Raw genomic sequence first — 17,494 nt, forward strand, 5'->3', positions numbered from 1 at the left:
CTGCTTTATCGTGACTGTATCAGATCAGTCAGAGTTCATCTAGAGACTATTAGGAGATATCACAGGATTTGTTACAGAGAATTGGTTTACACAGTTGAGAAAGTTAGTTAAGAGGACTTTGTAAGGCTGTTGTCTCAGCATCAGATAAGGAAGCTTGAAATACACAGGACAGGCAATAACGAAAGAAAAATTCCTAAGGACTGGAACCCACTGGCAGTAGCTGGCACTCAAGGATGGACTAAAATCTGTGTCCCTTATTATTGCCTTTACCCAGAGTGACAAGCTTATTCTGAAGAAATCACTGTCCAGAGTCTTTTACCATAAAACTAAACATATACATGGCCGAGTAGTTAGAGAAGTAAAAGAGGATCTAGGTAAGAGAGTGATTGCAGGCCCACTGCTGCTTCATGTCAACAAAGTGAATCAGCAAATACACAAAGTGCATGTGTGCACATAGATGGGTGCTCCATGAAATAAAATTAAATAGCTATTGCTCCCTCTATCCTCCAAATCTAACAATGTGTCCAACCCCCCAAATGGAAACATATAAGAAATGCATTCTGGGAAATGTAGTTCAGTCTAGCCGATTTGATGTATTTCAAAGTTATCACAGTGATTCTGACATTTAACAAATTTGTATGGCGTATGGCAAAGTAATAGTTTCTACAAACAATGATCTCTTCTACTGATTAATGTTCCATCTATGCTTCATGTAATTTAGCCAAGCCTAGTTATGACTCTGATAGTATCCTTATCACTGATTCTACGGGGTGGGGGTGGGAGGGGAAGGAACCAAAAAAAAAAAAAAAAAGGAAATATAAGAAAAAGAATTATGTTCATGTCTCATGACAATTATTTTTCTGAAAATTAAATTTGGAAAGAATTCCTGGTTTTCATAATAAAAGTAACATTAAAATACATATGATTAATTTAATTGTTTATAACTCATGATTCAATAATAATCATTTTCCCTTTATTATTCAAAATATTTTAAAATTAAATTTGTTATTTAGAGATAATTGTCGAGTCACATGCATTTTTAAGAAATACTAACAGATCCCATATACACCTGACCTAGTTTCCCCCAAATTCTCATCTTCCAAAACTATTATAAAATATCACAGTCGGAATATTTAACATTGATAGTGTCCACATACAGAACATTTACATCACCAAAAGGACCCCTCAGTTTACTTCTTTATAGCTACATTTACTTCCCTTTCACCCTCACCCCCTTCTTAACCCTTGGCAACCACTAATCTGTTCCCCTTTTCTATAATTTTGTTATATTAATAATGCTGTATAAATGGAATATAGGGTATATAGTTTGGAGGGCTTAGATTTTGACACTCAGAGTAAATCTTTGGAGATTCATCCAGGTTATTCTGTTTATCATTAGTTTGTTCCTTTGAACTGGTGAGTAGTATTCAATGATATAAATGCAAAACAGCTTAACCCCACAAAAGACATCTACATTGTTTCCTGTTCGGGCTATTAAAAATAAAGTTGCTATAAAAATACCTCTATAGCTTTTTTTGGTGTGTGATTTATTTCTCTTCTTTTAATGTCCAGAACTGCAATTCCTAGGTTTTGAAAGTTTGACATTTCATTTTTACATGTTTGTTTGTTTAAAGAAAATGCTAAACTGTTTTCCAGAATGGTTGTGCCATTTTACATTCCCATTTCCACCAGCACTGTATCCAGGTTTCTGAATCCTTGCTAATGTTTGGTGTTATCACGATTTTTTTATTATGTTAGCTGTTCTCATGGGTGTGTAGTGATATCTCATTGTTTTTAATCTGCATTTCCCCAGTGGTTATACATACATTTAGAACCATGACAAACAGAGTTCTAACTCTTACTTCAACCTTCCAATGTAATTTGGAGAACTCAGACTATAAGAGAAACTTATTGCTTACCTATATTTTTGCATACCATGATATTTTTTCCTTCATGATGGTCCCAGTTTCCTTCTTTCAGTGTTACCTTTTATTTAGAGAACTTCCTTTAACTATTATATCAGTACATGTCTTCTCCTCACAAATTATCTTAGTTTTCCTAATTTTTGGAGCATATTGATTTTCCCCTCATTCCTGAAGGACATTTTTGCTAGGTACAGGATTCTGGCTTGGCAATTCTTTTGTTGCAGCACATGAAAAGTATTTGTCACTTTCACCATAGTTTCTGATGAGAAATCTGCTTTCATTCTTACTGTTTTTCCCTATATATAACCTGTCTTTTTTCCCTACTTTCAATATTTTTTCTTTCTGTCTAGTTTCCAGAATTTTAATTGTAATCTGTCTTAGCATGGATGCCTTTGATTTTATCCAAAGATTTCCTGGATTTTAACTATAGGTTTATGTCTCTTGCCAAATTGGGGAAGTTTTTATATATTTTTTTTCTTGAAGTACATTCATAGCCCTGCCCTCTTTCTCTTCTACCAAGACTCTCATTATATAACTGTTAGATCTTCTGTTACAGGCCAGAAGGTTTCTGCAGCTTTTGTTAATTTTCTTTTCAGTTTAATTTTTCTGTTTTTAGATTGTATAATTTCTATCATTTCACCTTATAATTCAGTGATTCTTTCACCTGCCTCCTATATTCTTCTGTCAAGAAGCACCGAGCCCAAGGCAGGGCTCAAACTCAACAGTCATGAGATCCTGATCTGAGCCTATGTCAGACACTTAACCAACTGAGCCACCCAGGCACCCCAGTTTCAGGGATTTCTAAAATTGCTCATTGAAAGTTTTAAAAAATCATAGCTATTTTAAATCTGTCAGATAAAGAGTGAATCTCTGTCATCTCTGTGTTGGCATATGTTGATTGCCTTTTTTTTTCCCATACAGTTTGAGATAGTCCAGGTTCTTAGTATGAAGAATTAATTTTTATGGACTTTCCTCTTACAAGAATCTGGATATAATATCTTTCTGGACATTTTCCTTTTATGATGTGAAACTATGCATCTTACATAACCCTTTGCTTAAGCTGGCTCTGAGTTTTGGCTCTATTACCTCATAACTTCCAGGTGGATATAGAAGTCCAGATTCCTAATTTGGCCTCTGTTGACACCCAAGGCAGGAGCTCCTTGTTACCACTGGGAGGCTACTGGGGTTCTGACTCCTAATGTGGCCTCCACTGACACTGTGGTGAGTGTGGCCTCATTATTCTTGTGTGATGGTGAAAGCCCAGCTTTCCATTGGGTCCCTGTTGAGAATACTCCAGAGGAAGAGGGGAGGGGTCATTCATTGATGCTATGTGGGGGTGGAAGTTTAGGTTCCCCACAGGGTCTCTACTGACACTATGTTGGAGAAGGGCTTTGTTAACCAGGTAGCTGGGATACGTTTCAGACCTCTATTTGACTTTCTCCACTTTATCCCAAAGGAAATGTTGGGGTACTTCAGTACAGCTTCCCAAGGGTGAAAATTTATTGTCATGGATGGAGATGGTGTCACAGTATATTCTATGGTATTTGGCTAAAATAGAGGCATTCTTGTCTAAAAGTTTTCTGTCTTGCTAGGCTGTCCCCTTTTCAGCCCTACTCAAGAGAGCAAGCTTGTTGAGGGTACTTTTTTGGCAGTACCTTTTGGTTTTCTGGGGCTTCGAGCTTCTTCAGGTTCAAGTATGAGATATATGAGGCCAAAACAAAATCCACAGGACTCACCATCATGTCACTTCTGGGTCTTGACTTCATTCAGTCTGCCTCTCCTCCCCATGTTTTAGATTCTCCTTACATTTAAGTATAATGTCTGGTGTATTTAGTTATGCTTTTTGGAAGAAATAGTAAAAAGTATGTCTTCTCTATTTTTCCATATTCCAATATGCTTTTAGACCAAGATAATCAAATTTAAACTGTCCCATTAAAAATATAATTTGGTAAGAAATGCATTCAAAAGGTATATGTATATACCTTGGTCTTAATTCCTAACAGTAATTTGCCTTCTTCCCTTAGTTTCACCCTCTTCCTTTATTCTTCAGACTGTCCACTTACCAGATTCTCTTCTCAAGTGGTTTATGGTTTATGACTAGATTCGGCCATTGGGAACCTTGATAAGAGGTCAGGGAAAGGAAAACCAGACTTACATATGTCCCTACCTCTCTCTCTGTTATTTGGATCAGTGGCTTCTTCTCATTTGTGGTTTCCAATGACTGCTATAACACACCTCTTTGTGTGATCCAAGCATCTTTACTAGATAACCTCTTCCACTATATTTCCAACCTCCTTTGAGCCCAGACTTCTGGATACTTGTGACAACATAGTCTCCCTGTTTCCCTCCAGCCTAAAAGTAGTATTGATTTCTTGCTATTGCTCATCTCTGGGTTGTTTTAACGTGTGTGTGTGTGTGTGTGTGTGTGTGTGTGTGTGTGTGTGTGACTTCTTATTTTCTCCATCACCTATGTAATCAATTTGCTGTATTAAATACCCTTAAATTAAAATACCTATATTGGTTTGCGTATTTTTATTGGAAACTGATTTATACATTCCTTTAAGTGTTTTCTACACCCCTACTATTCACTTCTTTAGGACAAATAATGATTAAGAACCTTATTTAATTTATTATCTATTTTCTGTCCTTCCTACAGTAATACTATGCTACTAAGCCAGTGAATGCAACTAATGTTTTTTGTGTCAATTTTATGTTGACATTCTATGAATTTTCTCTGTTTGAAACATTTGAGCAAAATTAAAAAAAAAAAGGCTTTTTTCCTTGCTGTCTCATGAATTTGCAAAGCTTTCAAAACAATAGCCATATAACAATCTCTCTTGTCATAAGCAAATTTTTGCCTAAAATTGATCAGAGTTTTCTCTTTTTCATTATTTGTATATTCTTATACAAATTATACAAATATATTCTTCATTGTATATTTTTGTTTTTAATAAGCTTGAATTATTTTTCATTAAGTAAAGATCACAATTTAAATAAAAGAGCAATCAAACAATAGATATGTTATTTCTTGAAAATACATGCACCTTTAAAAAGGTAGGAGCCACACTTTATGTACTTAACAGCTGATGTTTCCAACGGCATTGACAGTAATGTGAAACCGTCTTTACATGCCCACTTGCAATTGTGCATAGTTAATACGAGTTCACATTTTAAACTACCAGAAAGAAGCTCAAACAAAGCTGTGACCAAAATAATGATTCTTAGCAAAGAAAGAAAACAAAGTGAATAAAAGCAGATATTAGCTCAATTAACATGCAGTTGTGCCACATACTGAAACACATGTACTATAAAATACTGAATTAGATTTTTAATGAATAAAATAAAAGCAAGAGTATTCAGAGAAGACTCAATAACCCCTGAGTTCCATAATATTGCTAATTTTAACATTTTATTAGGAAGGAAGGATTTTTCATAAAAAAGAGAAAAATTGTATACACTACCAAGTGCAACAAAACCAGCTATAAATATCTTGAAATATTTTCCTTATTTGATACAAGTTTCTTCTTAAAAAGAATATGTTAGAGAAAAAGAAACTAATATTTTCATATATCAAAAACTTATGGTATCTATACAGTTTTCTCATAATGTATTTGTTCTAAGAGAGATTTTCTTATGAAGTTTTCTGTTTATTCTCTGTTTACCCCTGCCCCACCACCTTCTCTCTTGACCAAGGACAGGAATAAGATATGTAAAATAAACCTTACTCTTCCTGTTTTGTTCAGGAAAAAAAATCTGGAAAATGTGTTAACAGAGTGGCTGAACTTTTATGATTTTTATCAAGTCCTATCTGTTAATAAAATTTTGATCAGCTCAGAGAAAGTTGTTATTTTTGATAATTAGTGGCCTGTGTGTTTCTTCACATCCCTGGATTCCCGCTTTAAAGCATCTTATTCCCTTTTTTATTCTTGACTTGTTCATCTTCCCACAAACCTCAAGATGGAAACCTGTTAACCAAAACCCATGTGGTGCCAACCTCTCTAGAAATGTACGTAGGTCACAATTCTGAAGCCAATAGTCTGGGGAAGCTACCTTAACTGTCTCATAAAATAAATTTTGAGAAATATTTTTTCTTACTCTAAAGCAATTTCTATTTAACTTCATACAAGGATCATGTAGGAAAAATAGCATGTGCCACTTCTCTCTCTCTCTCTCTCTCTCTCTCTCTGTCTCTCTCAGGGAAATTAGATGAAAATGACAAAGAAAGGCAGTATAAATACAATCACAGAAGGTGATTGATATAATATTTAAGAAACTCATAGTTGACAAAGCAGATATAAATACCCAAACCATCTGACAAGAGAGCCTACAATGTCTAACATCTGCTATGTTAAAAAATTTTGTAAGTTGTTCCAATCCCCTTTTAATATGAGCTATTTCCAACAATTTATTATTTTTTTTATTTTATGTTTTCTACATTGACCACTTTGAACTGAAGATCTTCATAAAGTAAAAAATGAATGGTTATAAGTGATTAAATGTTGTGATGATATAGTGCTGTAGTACCTATTTTTGTAGACTCCTTTGAAGTGAACATGCCAAGCTTTCATCAGTAAACATAGTACCATCATCATTGTGATAAGAAGCACCTGCTAATTTACCAAAATAATATAATTCAAACTTAAATCAGTTGCTGCGTTAACAGAAACCAAATATCTATTTTAAAGTTTTCTGTCAAATTTAAACAGTTTGTTCATACACATACACGCATACACACATGCTTGTGTTATACATATCCACAAACTGAGCCCTGTGGTTCAGTGTCTTTTTTCTCATTACAGAAAATGTGCACATTCCCTACCATCTGAGTTTTCCATAATAATATTAGTTAAAATTTTAGGTGTTTATTTTGTTTACATCATTCATCTTTCAAATCATAATAATATTAAATGATATTTTGGGGCACCTTGGTGGCTCAGTCAGTTAAGTGTCCAACTTCAGCTCAGGTCATGATCTCATGGTTCATGAGTTCAAGCCCTGTGTGAGTCTCTGTGCTGACAGCTCAGAGCCTGGATCCTGCTTCAGATTCTGTGTCTCCCCTCTCTGCTTCTTCCCCATTCATGCTCTCTCTCTCTGTCTCTCAAATAAATAAATAAATATTTTAAAATATTAAAAAATAATGTTAAATGATATTTTAATTATAAACACCTATCAATAGATAAAATCTAAAATTTTTATTATTAAATTTTAACTGCTACAAATATTTAAAAAATGGAAAATTGAGATTAACATCAAAGGTTTTGAAAGTCATGACACTTTATTATCTGTGTGCAACCACGAATTAAAAAAAAAAAAATCCTGTTTGGCATTTTAATAGAATTAAAAGACCTAAAAACCCTCAAACTTTATACATAAATCTCAATAAACTGTGAACTGAATTACAAGTCAAATTCTAAGTGTATACAACTCTCATAAATTGGTAATCTCAATAATGAAAAGTTTGTATTGGGGGGATAAGTTCACTTAAAATTAACTATTGATTGAAACTATACATTCTCCCTTATTCCATTATTTTCCCATTATACTTATAGTGGATCATAAAAGAACCTAATATCTTAAAAATTGCATTGTTCAAAATCACCATAAAATAATCATTTAGTGTAATTCAGAAAAATATGTTCTCTCAATGGCATCAAATGAATGTTTAAGTTACCTTATTTTCACTTATTTGGTCCTTCAGAAAACACAAATGTTTAAAAGAATAAACAAATCTTTTCTGTAAAGTGCAATGTTTATAGTAAAATCACTCCAAAGAACTATAGTTCATGAATTTTCTTTCAAACTCTTCAAAGTGAAGGTAAATATAAATTATACACATAGAAGGAAATATTGGATAAAAATGGATACATTTGTTAAAGTTAAGGCAAAATCTTGAAATTTTTCAAACTAACAGGAAATTTACCAAAAAAGTCACTATTTAAACTAATTTACTTTCATTTACTCAGAATAGTACCTCTGTCTTGATTAGCTTTGGTCTTACTAAAATGAAAGCCTTTTCCTAAAACTAGCCTAATTTCCATGAATGTAATGAATATTCATTCCAATTATTACATCTAATTTGAATGTGGTTTATATTCTAAAAACACAAGCCATTTGTTCACACACACACACACACACACACACACACACACACACACATATATATATATATATATATATATATATATAATTGTATTTACTTATCTAAGAATATTTTCCTGCTTACTCTATTTAGTTTATTTATTACCTGTCATAATGATATCCTGGAACTCATGAAAATCATACATCTGTTTTGCTTTTTTTATTGTTTTTCAATGCATCCATTTACTGAGTGCCAGAGTATTGAATAAGATATCTAACAAAAAAATATAAGGCACCTGGGTGGCTCAGTTGGTTAAGCATCTGACTCTTGATTTCAACTCAGGTCATGATCTCATGGTTCGTGAGTTTGAATCTCACATCGGGTTCTATGATGACAGTGCAGAGCCTGCTTGGGATTCTCTCAATCACTCTTTCTGCCCCTCCCCTGCTTGTGCTTTCTCTCTCTCTCAAAAATAAATAAATAAACTTAAAAAATATCTAACAAAAAATAATTTTGATGGAAACAAAAAAACTGATCAAAGGATTCTATACTTTCAATTCTCATATCACAGCGATGACTGTGCCCCTTTTGTCTGTCACAATTTACTTACTGCTATTATTTGGTGCAGGTATTTCATATACATTTACATACATACATACATACATATACTATTTTATCCTTACAATAATATAGTTTCATAAACATGTTATAAACATTAAAGTTTGAGAAGATTGAGGCTCAGCAAATTCAAATGGAAAGTATGTAGTAAATCAAGGATATAAGTCCAGGTTTGGCCAACTCTACACACACACACACATACACACACACACACACACACACACACACACACACACAAGCATTATTTCTGTGATATATACAATATATATCCTTCAGGATTAAGCTCAAGAAACAGAAACTATCTTAGGTGTTTCAATACAAACCAGTTAGTAACAATAATTGAGACTTAATATCACTGGATATGATGGAGAAGTAAGGGGCATTTTGTGTTAATGTCAATGCAGTAGTAAACTAGCAGGGAAAAACTGCTAGTGCTATTAGTACTACAGACACAACTATCACCCACTTGTGGAGCTGGTGACTATACTCTGGAATATGGAAATTGGCCATTGTTCAACTTTTATATACAACCTTGTGTGCCAGCTGACACAGGAACAGTCTCACTTTTCTTTCAACCTCCACCTCTAAAACAATAAATTTCATTGGCAGAAACTATATTAAGAATCATGGGGCGCCTGGGTGGCGCAGTCGGTTAAGTGTCCGACTTCAGCCAGGTCACGATCTCGCGGTCGGTGAGTTCGAGCCCCGCGTCGGGCTCTGGGCTGATGGCTCAGAGCCTGGAGCCTGTTTTTGATTCTGTGTCTCCCTCTCTCTCTGCCCCTCCCCCGTTCATGCTCTGTCTCTCTCTGTCCCAAAAATAAATAAACGTTGAAAAAAATAAAAAGTTTAAAAAAAAAAAAGAATCAGAACCCTAGACTCAAAAGACTTTGGGAAATATAGTTAATTTTATAAACCCAGTGTAATCTAGGAGAACACAGGAATGGATGGCAATGTTGAATTGGAATGGTCCTTATTGAGCACAATATGTTATATATTTTCTCAGATGACTTTCCTAGTCCTAGAGAACAGCAAACACAAGTGTAACATCAATTCTGGTACCCAATTAGATGTTCAATTTACTTTATTGAAATAACTGAAAATAAACATTAGGTCTGTATAACATTAAGAGAATTTGAGACTGGCTTATATACTGTGTGTTTGGTTCAAGGTTCTTTTTGTTGCATGCTGAAACATGGGAGAAAATGATCTTAATATATGCCAACAAAACAAAACAAAACAAAACAAAAAAAGGAAGAAGACATCTAATTCTTTAGTGCACTTCAGATATTTAAATATAGCACTTATTTCTTTTTCAGGAAAAGCTGAGTTTCAGTTAGTTGAATAGAGTTTTAAAAGGGAATAATCAATTGGAATTGGGAGACATAATAAACTTTATCCAAATTTGTTATAATTAGACAATGTTTTAATACCCTCTCCATTTTGCAGCACTACTATAGTTGTTATCTGGGAATGTAACAATAATTCTTTTTCTATTCTAGAATGTGTCTCAGTTTTTGACTACTTGATCACGTATAATCTATATAATTTTGGAGTCCATTTAAACGATTGGTACAAAACATGAAAAGTCAAGTGGTATGAAGAAAATTTTACCCAGAAAGATACCCAGAAAGAAAAGGTAATTTATAAAGGAAGAATAAACAGCTTGAAATTAGATTTTTCATCTGCAGCACTGGAGGCTAAAATACAAAGCAACACCAGGTCAAAACTACTAAGAAAATAAGATTGCCACCCAATCCTATACTCTGCCAAACTACTGTTCAACTATCTGAGCTAAAAAATTCAGACTGTGTTACTCATATACCCAATCTTAGGAATATACTTGAAAAAGTACTATCGTTAAAATGTAAATAATTCAAAAAGATCTCATTACAGAGAAAATGAGTCAAGTAAAAAGAGAAAAGAATGTAACCATTCTAGAGTTATGAATCTTGGGTTATACATTAAATCTAAATGGCTGATAGCAATTACCATTGGAAATGTAAGGAACAAAATATATTCTTGCTAGAAAAAAGTTTTTAGAACTAGATGAAATCATATTTTAAATATGGGGGTTACTTATTTAGATAATTAGTGATGAGAAGAAGTTATTGGTGATTCTAGTCTAATGGATATCTATTTATTGATTTCTCTACATAATATCCATCATAACAACTTGGATTTCCTTTGGAGAATTATCCTAACCCTGCACATACAGGCTTGTTGGCATTGACAATCAAAATACAACATATCTTTTCATGGCCAACTGATTGGCTCCTGATGCAAAAGTACCAATCACTCTTTTCTTGGAAATTATGTTTTGAACAAAGTTTTAAAATATTTGACAATAATTTAACACTGTGATGGGATGCCTGGGTGGCTCAGTCAGCTAGGCATCCGACTTCAGCTCAGGTCATGATCTCACTGTCCGTGGGTTTGAGCCCCACATAGGGCTCTGTGCTAACAGCCCAGCGCCTGAAGTCTACTTCGGATTCTGTGTCTCCCTCTCTCTCTGCCCTCCTCTGCTTGTGCTCTCTCTCTCTCTCAAAAATAAATAAACATTAAAAAAAACTAAAAAATAATTTAGCATTCTGACAATACCATAAAGATATCACCCACTTGGGCCAACTTCCAAAATCCCAGAGCCATTGTTTCTGCTGCCTACTTATTTAACTTTCTCATTCTCCCTTTGATTGTGTGGACAATCCTATGATCATTCAGGGAATTATTTTTTCTGCTTAAATTAACCAGAATTGGTTGTAGTTGTTGCAAGAGAAACAATATGCTAATTAACTTGTTATGATAGAAAAATATTAGAACACTCAGTGAACAATTATGCATATTATAAATACAAAACAATTTTGAGGGAAATATTAACATTTCCCTGATATCTAATGTTTGAAAGGTTTCGAACAGATACTTGTATCCAAGATTGACACAGAAAATTTTCATGATTTTTTAAACGCTTATTTATTTTTGAGAGACAGAAAGAGACAGAGTGTGAGTGGGCAAGGGGTAGAGAGAGGGAGACACAGAATCTGAAGTAGGCACCAGGCTCTGAGCTGTCAGCACAGAGCCTGATACGGGAACTCTTAACTACGAGATCATGACCCAAGCTGAAGTTGGATGCCCAAATGACTGAGCCACCCAGGTGCCCCTTCATGATTTTTTAAAGCTGTATCAAATTATTAACCATTATCATGAAAGTTTTTTAAAGTAACTAATGTATGTTTTAAACTATGTATATAAGGAAACTATTAATTTTTATTATTTTTCAAATAATTTTCATAAATGAGACCCAACCAATGCACAGCAATTGCAAGCTAAGCAAAAATAAAATTAAATATTTCTAGCTAAAAGAATGGGTAGGGATAATAATGGTAACTATGTGATGTTGTTGGAGATGTTAGTTAACACTATGGTGGTAATCATATTTCAATATAAAAAGGTATTACATTTAAAAAAATGGTTAGTGAAATACTCTTAAACATTTAGTTAATTTACTTAATTTCAATTTCAGGATTTAAAATAACTATAAGACAGCCGCCAGGCATTTGCTGATACTTAGTTGTGATCATTGTATTATAACCCAGTGGTTAAGACCATGAACTTTGGGGTTAAATATCTCCAAGATTGATTATTAGCTCTCTGTTTCACCTCTGTAAATTTCAGTAAATAATATAAGTTCTATAATATCCATTATTCTCTTCAGAATGCAAAATAATTATAGCCATAAGAATAGACTTGTGCAACTTAGATGAGTTATGTGTATATAAAGGCCTCAGCACAATTCCTGGAATTTAGAAATTAAAAAAAAATAATAATAAACATATAACAAAACTATTGCTATGGAGTCTGTTTTGTTGCTATTGTTTAGAGAAAGTACAGACATCTAATTTGATCCTTCTTTGAAAATTATGTCAAAATAAGAAAAGTCTACAAAGCCAATATAGATTTAATGACATGATATAACTATAATGTTTATGCTAAATTTTCCAATTTATTTGCAAATTGATTTAAAAATGTTCTTTTCAGTTCAGAGGAGGGAAGATGGCGGCATAGGAGGACGCTGGGCTCACCGCGCGTCCTGCTGATCACTTAGATTCCACCTACACCTGCCTAAATAACCCAGAAAACCACCAGAGGATTAGCAGAACAGAGTCGCCAGAGCCAAGTGCAGACCAGAGGCCCACGGAAGAGGGTAGGAAGGGCGGCGAGGCGGTGCGCGCTCCACGGACTGGCGGGAGGGAGCTGGGGTGGAGGGGCGGCTCGCCGGCCAAGCAGAGCCCCGGAGTCTGGCTTGCAAAAAGCAGAGGGGCCTGATGGACTGTGTTCCAACAGCAAGCGCGACTTAGCTGCTGGGAGGTCATAAGTTAACAGCTCTGCTCAGAAAGCGGGAAGGCTGGAGGACAAAAGGAAGGAGAGCTGCTGAGCCCCCGGACGACAGAGCTCAGTTTGGTGGGGAACAAAGGCACTCGCCAGCGCCAACCCCCCCGCCCATCCCCCAGCCAAAATCCCAAAGAGAACCAGTTCCTGCCAGGGAACTTGCTCGCTCCGCGCAAACACCCAACTCTGCGCTTCTGCGGAGCCAAACCTCCGGCAGCGGATCTGACTCCCTCCTGCTGCCACAGGGCCCCTCCTGAAGTGGATCACCTAAGGAGAAGCAAGCTAAGCCTGCCCCTCCTGCCCCTGTGCACCTTGCCTACCCACCCCAGCTAAGACGCCAGATCCCCAGCATCACAAGCCTGGCAGTGTGCAAGTAGCCTAGACAGGCCACCCCACCCCACAGTGAATCCTGCCCCTAGGAGAGGGGAAGAGAAGGCACGCACCAGTCTGACTGTGGCCCCAGCGGTGGGCTGGGGGCAGACATCAGGTCTGACTGCGGCTCCGCCCACCAACTCCAGTTATACATCACAGCACAGGGGAAGTGCCCTGCAGGTCCTCACCACGCCAGGGACTATCCAAAATGACCAAGCGGAAGAATTCCCCTCAGAAGAATCTCCAGGAAATAACAACAGCTAATGAGCTGATCAAAACGGATTTAAATAATATAACAGAAAGTGAATTTAGAATAATAGTCATAACATTAATCGCTGGGCTTGAAAACAGTATAGCTGACAGCAGAGAATCTCTTGCTACAGAGATCAAGGGACTAAGGAACAGTCACGAGGAGCTGAAAAACGCTTTAAACGAAATGCATAACAAAATGGAAACCACCACGGCTCGGATTGAAGAGGCAGAGGAGAGAATAAGTGAACTAGAAGATAAAGTTATGGAAAAAGAGGAAGCTGAGAAAAAGAGAGATAAAAAAATCCAGGAGTATGAGGGGAAAATTAGAGAACTAAGTGATACACTAAAAAGAAATAATATACGCATAATTGGTATCCCAGAGGAGGAAGAGAGAGGGAAAGGTGCTGAAGGGGTACTTGAAGAAATAATAGCTGAGAACTTCCCTGAAGTGGGGAAGGAAAAAGGCATTGAAATCCAAGAGGCACAGAGAACTCCCTTCAGACGGAACTTGAATCGATCTTCTGCACGACATATCATAGTGAAACTGGCAAAATACAAGGATAAAGAGAAAATTCTGAAAGCAGCAAGGGGTAAACGTGCCCTCACATATAAAGGGAGACCTATAAGACTCGTGACTGATCTCTCTTTTGAAACTTGGCAGGCCAGAAAGAGTTGGCACGAGATTTTCAGTGTGCTAGACATAAAAAATATGCCACCGAGAATCCTTTATCCAGCAAGCCTGTCATTTAGAATAGAAGGAGAGATAAAGGTCTTCCCAAACAAACAAAAACTGAAGGAATTTGTCACCACTAAACCAGCCCTACAAGAGATCCTAAGGGGGACCCTGTGAGACAAAGTACCAGAGACATCACTACAAGCATAAAACATACAGACATCACAATGACTCTAAACCCGTATCTTTCTATAATAACACTGAATGTAAATGGATTAAATGCGCCAACCAAAAGACATAGGGTATCAGAATGGATAAAAAAACAAGACCCATCTATTTGCTGTCTACAAGAGACTCATTTTAGACCTGAGGACACCTTTAGTTTGAGAGTGAGAGGATGGAGAACTATTTATCATGCTACTGGAAGCCAAAAGAAAGCTGGAGTAGCCATACTTATATCAGACAAACTAGACTTTAAATTAAAGGCTGCAACAAGAGATGAAGAAGGACATTATATAATAGTGACAGGGTCTATCCATCAGGAAGAGCTAACAATTATAAATGTCTATGCGCCAAATACCGGAGCGCCGAAATATATAAAACAATTACTCATAAACATAAGCAACCTTATTGAGAAGAATGTGGTAGTTGCAGGGGACTCTAACACCCCACTTACAGAAATGGATAGATCATCTAGACACACGGTCAATAAAGAAACAAGGGCCCTGAATGAGACATTGGATCAGATGGACTTGACAGATATATTTAGAACTCTGCATCCCAAAGCAACAGAATATACTTTCTTCTCGAGTGCACATGGAACATTCTCCAAGATAGATCATATACTGGGTCACAAAACAGCCCTTCATAAGTTTACAAGAATTGAAATCATACCATGCATACTTTCAGACCACAATGCTATGAAGCTTGAAATCAACCACAGAAAAAAGTCTGGAAAACCTCCCAAAGCATGGAGGTTAAAGAACACCCTACTAACGAATGAGTGGGTCAACCAGGCAATTAGAGAAGAAATTAAAAAATATATGGAAACAAACAAAAATGAAAATACAACAATCCAAACGCTTTGGGACGCAGCGAAGGCAGCCCTGAGAGGAAAATACATTGCAATCCAGGCCTATCTCAAGAAACAAGAAAAATCCCAGATACAAAATCTAACAGCACACCTAAAGGAAATAGAAGCAGAACAGCAAAGGCAGCCTAAACCCAGCAGAAGAAGAGAAATAATAAATATCAGAGCAGAAATAAACAATATAGAATCTAAAAAAACTGCACAGCAGATCACCGAAACCAAGAATTGGTTTTTTGAAAAAATAAACAAAATTGACAAACCTCTAGCCAGGCTTCTCAAAAAGAAAAGGGAGATGACCCAAATAGATAAAATCATGAATGAAAATGGAATTATGACAACCAATCCCTCAGAGATACAAACAATTATCAGGGAATACTATGAAAAATTATATGCCAACAAATTGGACAACCTAGAAGAAATGGACAAATTCCTGAACACCCACACTCTTCCAAAACTCAATCAGGAGGAAATAGAAAGCTTGAACAGACCCATAACCAGCGAAGAAATTGAATCGGTTATCAAAAATCTCCCAACAAATAAGAGTCCAGGACCAGATGGCTTCCCAGGGGAGTTCTACCAGACGTTTAAAGCAGAGATAATACCTATCCTTCTCAAGCTCTTCCAAGAAATAGAAAGGGAAGGAAAACTTCCAGACTCATTCTATGAAGCCAGTATTACTTTGATTCCTAAACCAGACAGAGACCTAGTAAAAAAAGAGAACTACAGGCCAATATCCCTGATGAATACGGATGCCAAAATTCTCAATAAGATACTAGCAAATCGAATTCAACGGCATATAAAAAGAATTATTCACCATGATCAAGTGGGATTCATTCCTGGGATGCAGGGCTGGTTCAACATTCGCAAATCAATCAACGTGATACATCACATTAACAAAAAAAAAGAGAAAAACCATATGATCCTGTCAATCGATGCAGAAAAGGCCTTTGACAAAATCCAGCACCCTTTCTTAATAAAAACCCTTGAGAAAGTCGGGATAGAAGGAACATACTTAAACATCATAAAAGCCATTTATGAAAAGCCCACAGCTAACATCATCCTCAACGGGGAAAAACTGAGAGCTTTTTCCCTGAGATCAGGAACACGACAGGGATGCCCACTCTCACCGCTGTTGTTTAACATAGTGCTGGAAGTTCTAGCATCAGCAATCGGACAACAAAAGGAAATCAAAGGCATCAAAATTGGCAAAGATGAAGTCAAGCTTTCGCTTTTTGCAGATGACATGATACTATACATGGAAAATCCGATAGACTCCACCAAAAGTCTGCTAGAACTGATACATGAATTCAGCAAAGTTGCAGGATACAAAATCAATGTACAGAAATCAGTTGCATTCTTATACACTAATAATGAAGCAACAGAAAGACAAATAAAGAAACTGATCCCATTCACAATTGCACCAAGAAGCATAAAATACCTAGGAATAAATCTAACCAAAGATGTAAAGGATCTGTATGCTGAAAACTATAGAAAGCTTATGAAGGTAATTGAAGAAGATTTAGAGAAATGGAAAGACATTCCCTGCTCATGGATTGGAAGAATAAATATTGTCAAAATGTCAATACTACCCAAAGCTATCTACACATTCAATGCAATCCCAATCAAAATTGCACCAGCATTCTTCTCAAAACTAGAACAAGCAATCCTAAAATTCATATGGAACCACAAAAGGCCTCGAATAGCCAAAGTAATTTTGAAGAAGAAGACCAAAGCAGGAGGCATCCCAATCCCAGACTTTAGCCTCTACTACAAAGCTGTCATCATCAAGACAGCATGGTATTGGCACAAAAACAGACACATAGACCAATGGAATAGAATAGAAACCCCAGAACTAGACCCACAAACGTATGGCCAACTCATCTTTGACAAAGCAGGAAAGAACATCCAATGGAAAAAGGACAGTCTCTTTAACAAATGGTGCTGGGAGAACTGGACAGCAACATGCAGAAGGTTGAAACTAGACCACTTTCTCACACCATTCACAAAAATAAACTCAAAATGGATCAAGGACCTGAATGTGAGACAGGAAACCATCAAAACCTTAGAGGAGAAAGCAGGAAAAGACCTCTCTGACCTCAGCC

The 17,494-nt window shown here is 36.2% G+C and overlaps 1 long non-coding RNA gene across 1 annotated transcript in view; it reads right to left on the reverse strand.

The window, feature by feature from the left end:
* The window catches only part of LOC121012518 (uncharacterized), a 120,399-nt gene that overhangs the window by 38,205 nt on the left and 64,700 nt on the right, over nucleotides 1-17,494 (reverse strand). The gene's annotated exons all lie outside the window — the stretch shown is intronic.

The sequence above is a fragment of the Herpailurus yagouaroundi genome, unplaced genomic scaffold (genome assembly GCF_014898765.1).
Source record: "Herpailurus yagouaroundi ecotype Mexico unplaced genomic scaffold, PumYag 29, whole genome shotgun sequence".
Lineage (NCBI taxonomy): Eukaryota > Metazoa > Chordata > Mammalia > Carnivora > Felidae > Herpailurus > Herpailurus yagouaroundi.